This window comes from Piliocolobus tephrosceles, chromosome 14 (assembly GCF_002776525.5).
Source record: "Piliocolobus tephrosceles isolate RC106 chromosome 14, ASM277652v3, whole genome shotgun sequence".
Taxonomy (NCBI): Eukaryota; Metazoa; Chordata; class Mammalia; order Primates; family Cercopithecidae; genus Piliocolobus; species Piliocolobus tephrosceles.
In genome coordinates this window covers 89,240,516-89,240,977 of record NC_045447.1, presented here as the reverse complement: position 1 = coordinate 89,240,977, position 462 = coordinate 89,240,516, and positions in this window count along the sequence as shown.

The following is a 462-nucleotide window of genomic DNA, read 5'->3' as shown; positions in this document are numbered from 1 at the left end:
TTTTTTTTTTTTTTCTTTTTGAGATGGAGTTTCACTCTTGTTGCCCAGGCTGGAATGCAATGGCACAATCTCAGCTCACCGCAACCTCCACCTCCTGGGTTCAAGCGATTCTCCTGCCTCAGTCGGCTGAGTATCTGGGATTACAGGCATGCACCACAACACCCAGCTAATTTTGTATTTTTAGTAGAGATGGGGTTTCTCCATGTTGGTCAGGCTGGTCTCAAACTCCCAACCTTAGGTGATCTGCCCACCTCAGCCTCTCAAAATGCTGGGATTACAGGCATGGGCCACCATGCCTGACCAAAGTCATCAGACTTTTAAAGAGCAAAAATAAAGGAGAAAGGAATAGAAAGTATCATCAAAATTTTGAAGAAAACTTATTTCTAACATACAATTCTGTCCCATCTACATTACCAAACAAAAGGTAAAATAAAAATAAAAACATTTTTAGAATACAGGTTA